The 11365-nt window shown below is 35.8% G+C and overlaps 1 long non-coding RNA gene across 1 annotated transcript; it reads right to left on the bottom strand.

Annotated features, from left to right (window-relative positions):
- Positions 1 to 5382: 5382 nt before the first annotated feature.
- Positions 5383 to 10994, bottom strand: LOC130820247 (uncharacterized). Its single transcript, XR_009045140.1, has 4 exons — positions 10349 to 10994; positions 9863 to 10123; positions 9207 to 9763; positions 5383 to 8548 (listed from the first exon to the last, which is right to left on the bottom strand). It is a non-coding gene; the product is annotated as an uncharacterized LOC130820247 (long non-coding RNA).
- Positions 10995 to 11365: the final 371 nt, after the last annotated feature.

Below are 11365 nucleotides of genomic sequence, written 5' to 3' on the forward strand. Positions count from 1 at the left end.
TCAGACTAAAACTGGCGACTGGATGACCTTGGGCTCACTTTCTGAATGACTTCCTATGCTTGGAAGTGGGCACTTAGAGTCTTGATGGAGAGATCCTTGTGTGAAGAATCCATTTCTAGCCTTTATTCTTCCTAGGATACGAGTATCAGCTCTGGACAACTCATGAAAGGAGGGCTGGTCAGCAAAGTTGAGGTGCAGAATTCTGACAGTTTCATCGGGCGACTGTGCGACCTTCCTCCTCTTTTCTTGGTGTCTTCCTGTGATTTTTAGGAGGATTTTAGGGTCTTGATAGAAAGGTACATGTAGTGAGATTCCATTTCTATCTTCCATGTCCTCCAAGGTGCGTGGGTTAGCTCTGGACAACGCTTGCAAGGTACGCTGGCCGCCAGATTCTTCCGGATTCTGTTTCTGTGGCTTTCTTCAACATTCTGTTGCTGCTGTACTATTTGTGCACGATATTCTGCTACTGCACTTGCTGAATAGTCATGCACACAAACCATTTGTTTTCTTTCTCATGCTATTGTTGATAAAACTACTCCCAAGTATATGGTTTTGAATGTGTAAGAAACCTGCGCCATGTCAAACATGGTGCAAACTCCCCTTCTTAGAAAAGAATTGTCCTCAATTCTTGACTTCCCCTATATGCTTGCTTAAATTAAGTAAGGAACCATGTTCCCCAATATCATCCAGCAGGTAAGGATCAAGGTTCTTGCCCTTACTTGCATGATTATCCAAACCCATATATTAAACAAGCTTACCAAGAAGATTAGCTTGCTTGTATTACCAAGGCTACATTTTGCTTGTTGCATTCTCCCCTTAGAAAAAATCCTTCCTCGAGTTTTTGTAGGATGAATCTCAACAAATCTACTAACAGGAACAAACTCCACAAAGTGTGTTTGTTTAACCACACGATCAATGTGAACAAACTTTCCCTCCGTAGCTTGCACAACATGTAAACTAGTCCTCCAACTTGAAGGATAATTCACCACTTTCAAAGGTTGCATCAAAGAATCAACATCCTCAACATTAGTTGTCTCAACAATTTCTTCAAGATCATCAACAACCTCTACACAAGATGCCTCAACATCTCCTTTAAGATCATTAATCACCTCTACACAAGATGCTCCGAAAATTTCTTCACTACCCTCTTCATTGCATGAATCTGGATATTCGTCATAGATAGGAACCACACTTGAATACAAGTCGAGTTCCTCTTGTTTAGAAGAAATTTCATCACCTTTTGTCTCCACAATGGATGGTTCTTGATTGTTATCAAAAGAAGAAAACAATGGTGTGCTTTGTGTATCAACATGCTTTGAAATGATCTCAAATCTAATCCTAACTGGATCAACATCAGGATTAAACTCATGAACAATTACCATTTTAGAATCCCCATGTTGCTCTTGTAATTGTTGTTGAAATCTCAGCTTTTCTTGATGAAGTTCAAGCTTCCTCTTCAAGCTTTGCTTTTGACTCCTAACATCCACCAATTTTTTAAGACAAAGACTCAATTGAGCCCAATCCCTTTGACGGTAACAGTCCACTTTCAACCTCTCAAGCCTTTCCTCCTCCAAATTCAATATGTTTAGGTGAAGATTTTCAAGTGCACACTCTAGTTTATCCAATGATTTATGTGTGTTCATGTCTGCTTCCGTTGATTTCATATTCTAAGGCTCAAGAATCTCTCGAAAACAAAGTGTGAGAGTAAGAAAAAGGGTGAAAAGAAAGAAGAAAAAGACACAAAGTTTTGGAATTTTTGTGCACAAAACAGAAAACAACAGAACCAAACAGCACAATTTCAGAATCTGTGTGCTCAACTTTCACTACTGTGAACCCGACCAAAACAACTCCAATACTGATGAAAATTGGTGACAACACAACTCAAGATGTCTACAAACACCCCAAATTTAAATTACTCAAAAATATCGTGTGGTTTGATCACAAATCAAAATTTACTACACACATACAGTCTGATTGTTTCTGTGACCTTTGTTCCAAAACACTTGCGCATCTTTTTGTTCACAACCCCAATGACTACACAACAAGGCTTACCAAAAAATAGACTCAAAATGAATCAATATGAAAAAATGAAAAAGACTCAAAAATGAAAGAGAAATGAAGAAAATACAGAAGACACAAAAAAAATGAACCCCCCTGTACCTTTTCAAAGCAACAATGAAATGGGTCAATCAAGAAGCCTATGAAACGTAAGGAAAAGTGCACACACGATGTGGTTTGATGAATATAGGATGTTAAATGATAATGTGATGGAAAATGAAGGCCAAAGAAAGGAATCTTGATAGGTTTTCAAAGACAACTTACCACACTGTACAGAACTGATCAATTGTGCGCAATCTGTAAAGAATAATGCATATCTCCTTCATTACTCCACCAAATCCAATAATTTCAACGCCAAAAGTTCATCAACTTAATGAAGAATATGGTGCAAAAACAGTTTTGAAAAATAACCTCAAACGGTCCTCCAAATCGATCACGTTTCAAACCCCAAAAACTGACAGAATCTGAACAACGGTCCTTTTGTACGTACCTTGCCCTCTTCGTGAACCGTGCTCTGATACTAAGTTGATGCAAATATGGGGATGGTCGATCCAAGAACCCGTTTATTCCCTTCAAGAACGTTGTCAAGATCACTCTTGACACACAAAGAACGAACAAACCTCCTGTTTTGTATGAAAACAGAAGGGTGACAAGAACAATTCTGATGAATGGTTCTATGTCGTGGATAGAAACAAATTGGCCTTATATCAACCAATTGACCTCTTCCTCACACTAAGATTAAGGTTCACTCTCCTAACCCTCGTGGAACAAACCGAATGTCTCTTTGTTTCACTCATAAAGAACTCACCCAGGGAAGGAAATTGCAAAGCAATTTACTTGAAGAAAATTTTCATTAACAATCTGAATTCCTTTTTTACAAGGGATTAGGCCTCTTATTTATAGAGCTATGAGACCTTCTAAAAATAGCTAAGACTAATGTTTATGCAGCCAAACAATAATAACGGCTAAAAAGAACCACGTGCAAAACATGTGCACACTTCAAAAACATAACAAACAACAAAAATACTCTACAAAGCCTTCAGACTAAAACTGGCGACTGGATGACCTTGGGCTCACTTTCTGAATGACTTCCCATGCTTGGAAGTGGGCACTTAGAGTCTTGATGGAGAGATCCTTGTATGAATATTCCATTTCTAGCCTTTATTCTTCCTAGGATACGAGTATCAGCTCTGGACAACTCATGAAAGGAGGGCTGGTCAGCAAAGTTGAGGTGCAGAATTCTGACAGTTTCATCGGGCGACTGTGCGACCTTCCACCTCTTTTCTTGGTGTCTTCCTGTGATTGTTAGGAGGAGTTTAGGGTCTTGATAGAAATGTCCAAGCAATCTATAGAGCCGGATGATATCACATTCATTGGGCTGCTAAGTGCTTGTGGTCATTCCGGTTTAGTGAAGGAAGGGAAAATATGTTTCGAACTTATGAGGAGAGTTCATAATCTGGAACCAAAACTGCAGCACTATGGGTGCATGGTTGACATTCTTGGTCGAGCTGGACGCCTAATAGAAGCAAAAGAATTTATAGCTGAGATGCCTATTGAGCCAAATGACATTGTTTGGAGGACTTTACTTAGTGCTTGTATCCATCACGGAAACCTGGATCTAGGGCAGCAGGTTGCTGAGCGTCTTACAAGGCTTGATTTGAGTAATTCGGGTTCATACGTGCTTCTCTCAAACACGTATGCTGGATTTGGTAAATGGGATGATGTTAGTAAAATCAGAACATTCATGGCGAACAAAGCTCTAAAGAAACTTCCTGGTTGCAGTTCTATTGAACTCGATGGTTCAGTCCGTGAGTTCCTTGTTAGAGATAAATCCCATCCTCAAACTAGCCAAGTCTATTCTCTGTTGGATAAGTTCAGTGCTTCAGGACATTGCTTGAATTTCGAATCAGAAGTCACAGAGCTAGAACTGGTAAACCAGTAAAATGTATACAAATTCATCTTTTTGATTGTTAAATATATATATTTATTTATGTATATTTTACTCTAATACGCCTGTAGTCTTATAGAACCTTGATGTAAATGTCCTAGACTCATTATAGACTCCTGCAAGATTACATGCCACAGGAAGTTCGGCAAACATTCTTCATGTCCGTATCAATATATGCTATGCAGTTTAAATCCTTCAATATGCTTTTTCTTTCTATGTTTGTTCTGCTCCTGAAAAGATTAATGCTATTGTATAAACTGTAATGTCAGCTATAGCACGTTATCAAGACCTTACTCATATTCATTTCTTCTGGTTTCAAAGCCTATATAAAGCTCAGTATATCTCTTGTACATACAATGTAAGATCATTTGATCATCTAGCTATTGGGAATTTAGTTGAGAGCCACATTCCAAATCTTAGTGTTTTAGTGAAAGGTTTTTTAGGGTTTTATCTTCTTCTCTCATCTTGTATAATTCTAAGGGGGAATTCTCATCATAGAGTGAATGATAGTTTGTAATCAATACTCAAGAGTAATAATATTCATTTTCTCCACCTCTTAAATCTTGTGTTGTTTTCTTTGTTTTGCATTTTCCGTTTTTGATCTTTGTTGTGTTTTTTCATTGATTATATGGATCAAACTCTAACAAAACATGTGGTAAAAAAGTACTGCCCGATTCGTCTTCACTAGTCAAGTTAGCTTTCAGTCATCTTCTAGCAGCTGATCTTTTGTGTGATGAGATACTTTCTCACTTGATAATTTGCTTGGTGATCTTTGTCATCACAATCACAACCTATTTTACTCAAAACTTCACCAAAATTGTCTCATTTGTCAGTTGTCAAAAGTGCTCATTATGGATGAGGCTGAATTATACAATCACAATAAAATGCGACCCAAATCGCTAAGGTGATGTCTTGGTGTAGAAGACCTTTTTTTTTTAAAAAGATATTTTGCCCTTTATTTACAAACTAAAGAAAAAAGGAATGGAAAAAACGAGATAAATCTAGAAAAGTAAAAATTTTTAGTTAGAATCAATTTAAAAATCATTTTAATTCAATTTTGTTTTCAAATATATTTTTTATACATAATATATTTCGTATCTAATCGTTTCCAAGTCAAACTAGATTGCGTTCCTTATTTCCGTTCTTATTCCTCGTTTCAAACCAAATATCATTCCAGGTAACAATACAATAAAGTAACATTGTGGGGGGAAATTTTTGCCCTCCATCCTAACATCTATCTGCTTGGCTTAGAAATTATTAGGGTTTAGATGTTATAAATATCACTAAGATACATAGACTTGAATAAAGAAAACTAAAAGCGCAAGCCTCAAAGAGGTTTAACAAAGAAAAACAAATGAAAAATAAAATGCAAAATGAACACAAGTGTTTATGAGGTATCTTGAATACCTCCCCCTCAAATATAGTTTATTATAATGAATTCAACAATTACAAGTATAATAAACCACCCTTATCTTGAGAACAATCTCTCAAGATCACAAATACTAAAGCAAAGTAAGAACACTCTCAAGTTTCTAACAATGCAATATCCCTCTCAACAATATGTGTGTTTGTGGTGAATGTTACTATGAGTGATGAATCCTATTTATAGCCAAGATATTCATCACTCTTAGTAGTCCCTCATAAATCACCATAAACATACATGTAACAACTCAATTAACATCTAATTAACTATGACAATAAACATTACAATAAACAATAGAAGTAATGCACCACATTATTGCATAGTCACTTCACATTCTGACCAAAAACAGGATCCAATGTAGTCTGCTGAACTTCCGCTCAACCCGAGCCACTACCTCGCTCGGTCGAGCGAGCTTCCAGAGAAGCTACTGACTTGTTCTGCACACCTTGCTCGACCGAGCCAACACCGCTCGACCGGTCGAGCAATACTTCACTCGATCGAGCGGTTGGTTGAGCCACTCACTGTTCTGCTTCTTTATTTGTTGCTTTGATCAAGCAACTCTCATCAACTGTTCCAAACCTTAAACCACCCATATTCGACACATCTTTATCGACCCTCTTTAAAGTACAAGACAAAGCATGTTCGATTATATGTTTAAAGTTAACGTCATCATTAAAATTATTGGTACTTGTTTTAACAGAAACAATTGACAATCAGCCTTCTCTTACTAGTAGGAAAGTAAATAAGGCTCTTGGCCCGACTATGACCTGAAGTGACTCCAAATTAGGCTCGAAGTATAATTAACCCAAATCTCAATCAAACTGAATTGCAACCGACTCAAACTCAAAAACAACTGAATGCACAACTCTAGTCATCATTAGGAGAACCGCTTTACCAGAACAGGAGGATATTATGGGGAGAAAAAGTAAAAATATCAGCAAAGATTATTTCAGTAGTCTCAGTAGAATAAAAATTGTGGTAATGAACAGAATGGGAACTGAAAAGGAGAATACATAAGTTGGACAATAGCTCTTGGCTCTTGGTAAACAAGACAATAAAGGTTCACATGAAAGACAAATAAAAGAAATTCTGTAAAAATAGTGAGTTTTAATTTCTTCTTTGTGTCAATTTCCAATGATGGAACTTACCTTGTTTGTTTGTGACACTAGGTGTTATATTAGTAATAGTATCCTTTTAAAATTTATGGGTCCATTCACATGTTCAGTTGTGATAAATATTGTCTGCATTTTTTGGAGGTGTAGTTGTATTTTGGACCAAGAGTTTATTTCTTTAGCTTAATCATGAGTAATGGGTCTAAACTAGAGCTCAAAGGTAGGAAACTTGTATTCTCCACTATTGGAAATAATGATTTGAGGAGAAATTTTTCTTGTTATCAGATGACACCCTATCAATAGTCAATCAGAACAATAAAGATATGCTCTATAGGAGAATAGAACTAGAAATCAATTATGTGAAATGAATTAAATTAAACTGAATGAATATGAGTTATGAGAATAAAAGTAAAGTACTAAATTGAATTGAATAGAATTAAAAATAAATGAGCTTAACTGAACTAAGTTTGTAAATAATTGGAGAGAATATGTCCTTTACAAAGATATACCGGGTATAATAATGATAATGATGATGATAATGATGATGTCCTTTACAAGGATAGGGTTACATTCATGTGAAATCCTAATACCGCTTAAACAAGGGTCATAAAATGACATTTGAGTAATGTACTATAGTCATTATTTGTTGTATTAGTTAGAAACCCATCTCATTTTGTGCATAAGCCCAAGGCGAACTCCGGTTATAACTCACAAGGTTCAGATCTTGGTAAAAAAAACCAGGACAGAGAGATGATGAATCGACAATAAAAGAGTATACATTTATGATGAAAGCTTTTCTCTCTAGGTTTTTTGAGAGTGTAAGAAGTTTTATAACTTTATCTCTAAATGTGTGGCAAAACTTTTCAAGTGCACCCATATTATTTGGTCACATACTGAATCCACAAGGAATACTTCTGTAACAACTTTTGCGATAGTGTAATACTAATAGGGATGGTCATGGGGCGGGTCTGGCCAGATCCGGACCCGGACCCGGACCCTATTTTTTTGGATCCAGACCCGGATCCGGACCCTAAGGGTCCAAAATTTTCAGACCCGGACCCGGACCCTACGGGTCTGACAGGGTCTAGGGTCCTTAATAGGTCTTATACAAAGCCTTTTTAATTTGTCAAAATTGAACCTTTTTCGAGTTTTTTTGTATTTTTGTAAGCAACTTATTATCGTATTACAAATACTTGTTCGAGTCCATGAAATTCAAATACAAAATAATTACTAAAACGTAAAAACACTTGTCTAAATACATAATTAAAAATTACAAAGATTTTTGATCAAAATTACAGTGATACTGACATAGTCCTATTTGATGCTTCAAAATTACAAAGAATTAGCAACTTAAGAAAACAAAACTTATAACATTCCAAAACAGAAAGGCTAAAACTTACATATAAATCAAAAAAATTAACATTCATAAGTATCATAACTAGCACTACAAAATATATACATATACAATCTAAATAAGAACTGATATCATAATCCTTTTGCAGCAGAAAACCCGAAAAAGAAGACTTTTAAGCTAACAAAATGAAATTAAAAAAATAGATCCCAATAAAGAAAAATAAAAGTGCAAAGTAAACAAGACCCACTTATAGTTTCAAAAGACCCAAATTTTCAGATCAAGAATATTAAGATCAACATGCAAAATTTAAACAAGTCAGTTTCTTGAGATCCCACAAAATATATTACAAGTTAGATGATTCTAGAACAAGAAATGGAGAAAATTAATACCCAGTAGGCCACTGGTATATCTTTATAATCTTCAACACATTACAAAGAAAAATTAAAGAAAAATTAAAGAAATGGAATACCTGGAGTCTCCACTGAAGCGGAGTAAACGGCTGGCGATGGCTATGGCGATGGTGATGTCGCAGAGGCGGAGGACTAGAGGACGAGGTTAGAGGAGAAGAGAAACTAGAAAGAAAAATTAGGGTTTTCGACTTTTCGAGGCTGCTAGTGCTTCCTAGATCCTGCTTGCCTTGCTCGCCTAATGTACTGGATTTGAGATTTGAGAATGAGAATGGCCCACGCCATCCATTCATAATATCAGAATTCAAAAATATAAAATTTAAAATTTAAAAGTTTAGGGTCCAGGTCCGGGTCCGAGTCTTCACCTTAGGACCCGAACCCAGACCCGTCAAAAAAATTTTGGATCCAGACCCGGACCCGGATCCGACAGGTCTCAAAAATTAAGACCTAGACCCTTATAAAAGGGGCGGGGTCCGGGACCCATGACCATCCCTAAATACTAACGGTCCGTTTGGTTAGTGGTACTAAATGATGGTAATGAGAATGATTTATAGTGTAAAATTTTATTAAAAGTTTCATATCATTCTCATGGTAATGAAACTTTGATCACAAAAAAGTTTTTTATTTACAAATTTCCATTACTATCTAATACCACCTCTCCTAATGTCCTAATGGTAATGCATTAGAATGAATTTTATGAAAGAAATGAGATAATTAAAGTTGGACAAGCATGACCATCAAGGTAACCAAGAGATTTTTTAACCAAAATTACATTAGTTTTTTATTCTCATTATCACCGCTTATTACCACCTACCAAATGGGCCGTAATTACTTAAAACAGTAAACCTGAAGCAAGTCTTAGCTATGCGCTTGATAGCAACTATTGATCCGTCTCGTAACACACCTTTGTAAACAGCTGAGTAATTACTTCGCCCTAGGAAATTCACTTCAGAGAAGTGCTGAGTAGCAGATTCTACATCTTCCATATTGAACATAATTCTCAAATAAATCTTGGGAACCTTTTCCTAGAGGATCCCACCCATTTGAATATTCAAGACTAATGAGGGGTGCAACATTCCTATAAACATCCATAACATGATCAATGCTAAGCCGACCATCAGCATTATTCACATTGCTTGCAATCTTTTGTTTTCTGCGTCGATACCATGAGAACATCGAAAGACCAACGACTGTGACCAAAAAAATTAAAACTACCCCGGAAATTAAACCAGCATGTGAGGATTTAGAGCTGTTAGAGCATTGTGTTCGGCTGCAATTTATGGGGAGGTTTGCTGATTCGGGTATAACTGTATTCCCTGACCCACCAGAACCGATGTAAAAGCTTCAGGTTTATTTCGATTCTGGTCATCAGAATCAGTGCAAACTCTCAGGAAGCAAACCCAACCCCACATAAACCTGGATTATTCTGATACTGGAATTCATCACTCAATCTAAGCAAAGCTGCATTTGTTAGTGTTCATATTAGTTCCTTATTTTCTCAATCATCTATTAATCTATTAAGTAAATTTGAATTAATAGAGGAAGTTAAAGTTCAATTACCAGCAGGTTCATTGCCAGAAAGAGAATTGTTTCGAACATAAAAGATTCGAAGCAAGGGTGCTTCAGCTAACTTGACAGGAATTGGACCAAATAACCTATTAAAGCTTAAATCCAACCTAGTTAACATGTCCAACTCTCTCAAACTAGCTGGAATTGCACTAGTTAATTGATTATACTGCAGAGCAAGAACCTCGAGCTTCTTAAGGGAACCTATCTTTGTAGGGACATTCCCACTTAACTTATTATAACAAAGCTGGAAAACTGCAATGCAAGACAAGCAAATTGAACCACTTTTAGTTCTCTCTATTATTTTTTTTCTTAACTTTTTATTGACTTACACATTTAAAATAATCAAATTTGGAATTAGGAAGCACATTAAACAGTAGGGTAATTAAAAAACCAACTCCAATTTAAAGAAAATCTCCAAAAAAAATTAAAACTTTGCTAATAAATTAATGAAAAAAACTTCTATATGAGAAGGCTAACCTTGCGAATTAGAGAGATTTTCAATTTCTTCAGGAATGCTGCCACTAAAATAATTAACATCTAAATACAGATCAGTTTGTTGAGTTAAACCAGTAATTTCTTTAGGTATTTCTCCACTTAACCTATTGAAATGCAGGTACAACCCAGATAAGTTCTTGAGCTCACCAATGGAAGAAGGTAAAATCCCATCAAGTCCTTTACCTTGCAATGAAATATTAGCCACTTAGCCAATCTCATTACAAGCAAGACCCTCAAATGTCTTACAAGGATCCCCATTTTCATTCCAAGAAGAAAGGAAGGTGTTATGAGGGTCAAGAGAAGTTTTAATGCCAATGAGAGTTTTTAGCTCAACATTTTCACAAACAGATAAAGGGCATAAGAGAAAAAGAGGTATTAAAAGACAGAAGTAATGGGTAAACTCTATTTTCTTCTGAGCTTTAGGGTTGAAAGATGAAAAATGTATTTGGTAAAAGAAAGATGGGAGCTTTTGTTATAGAATGTGGGGTTTTGAGGAGAGAGAAGGAGTGGAGAGAGAAAGGGATGGGAATAATAACTGAAGAAGAAAGTGAGAAAAGGAGTAAGGTCAGCACAGAATGCAAAGAAGTGAAGAGTAAAAAGACAATGAAGTTAGGGAAGTGAGTAGTGAGTAGTGAGTAGAATTTGAAATCTTGGTATTTATGGCGTAGGCAGTAAGGGATCTAAGACTCAGTGAAAGTATAATCATTTCTAAAAAAATCAATTAAAAATTTAGAAAAATCATAAGTAAATATGTTAAAAATTAATATTTGAATTCAATTTTAAAAATAATATTCTATAGTCTATTTCGGAAAATTTTCATTTCGGGACATTAATTTTCAAAATTGCGAATTAATAAGAATAGTAAGAGACAAAAATTAAATCAAAAGTGTGTAGTTCAACTGGTCATGAGTGTCTCATAAACGCTTCAATACAAAAGATCGTCCTATAAACAATAAATTTTCTATAAAATTTCAGTGTCTATACATACGAATGCGGGAT

This window comes from Amaranthus tricolor, chromosome 8 (genome assembly GCF_026212465.1).
Source record: "Amaranthus tricolor cultivar Red isolate AtriRed21 chromosome 8, ASM2621246v1, whole genome shotgun sequence".
Lineage (NCBI taxonomy): Eukaryota > Viridiplantae > Streptophyta > Magnoliopsida > Caryophyllales > Amaranthaceae > Amaranthus > Amaranthus tricolor.